The sequence below is a fragment of the Wasmannia auropunctata genome, unplaced genomic scaffold (assembly GCF_000956235.1).
Source record: "Wasmannia auropunctata unplaced genomic scaffold, wasmannia.A_1.0 LD336074.1, whole genome shotgun sequence".
NCBI lineage: Eukaryota > Metazoa > Arthropoda > Insecta > Hymenoptera > Formicidae > Wasmannia > Wasmannia auropunctata.
The window spans coordinates 3,231,780-3,232,622 of record NW_012026816.1 but is presented as its reverse complement, the minus strand read 5'-3'; positions in this window follow the sequence as shown (position 1 = coordinate 3,232,622).

Here is an 843-nt window from a genome sequence, read left to right as displayed (position 1 = left end):
AAAAATTTTAAAAATAGTAAATGTAAACTTGGCGTTTGTTACAATAAAATATTATAAACTTGCAAATATTTAAGTATTAATTTAAGAATTTTTACTTGTATATCTGCAAGTTTATTGTAACATAAGTGCTAATTTTACAATATATGTACTTACAATTTTTTATTTAGAGTGTATTAAATCGTTCATTTCTTTATAATTTAAAGACTGTAATTTGGATTATTTTTATACCAATTTCATTACACATACAAAAGGGAGTAAAAAATTAATTGTACAAATATTAAATAGGAATACATTTATTAATAATCCTATATAATTATAAACAAAAACTTTTAAATTTCTTTTTCTTTTTCTGTTTATATGTTAAAATATAATATCAAATATATCTAAAATTATAGCATGTTTTTTTATTCGGTTTCTTTCACACCATCATAAAGAGCTTTTTCTCGCAAGATACAAATCGACCAAAAAAATTGTTATAAAATTAAAAATTACAAAAAAATATCAAATTATCGAATTTTTTTCTCAAAATATAACAAAAATAAAATTTCTGTCAATTTTCTGCACATTGTATTACCGCAACTTATTATTTATTTATCGAATAATTCAGTATTATTCAAATCTTTTGACATCATGTTCTCTTCTGATAAATCCTGAGGTTCAATTTTAATCGGGCACATTATCTGATGTCGTACCCCAGACAGCACAGGATATCCTGTGGACATCCGTTTTATGTCCATTTCTGGTCGGGACATCCATGAGCCTTACAAGCTGTCCATAGGATATACATTTGTGGACACTATAAGGATATCCCCAAAAAGGATAAGTTTGTATGTCCATATGCTA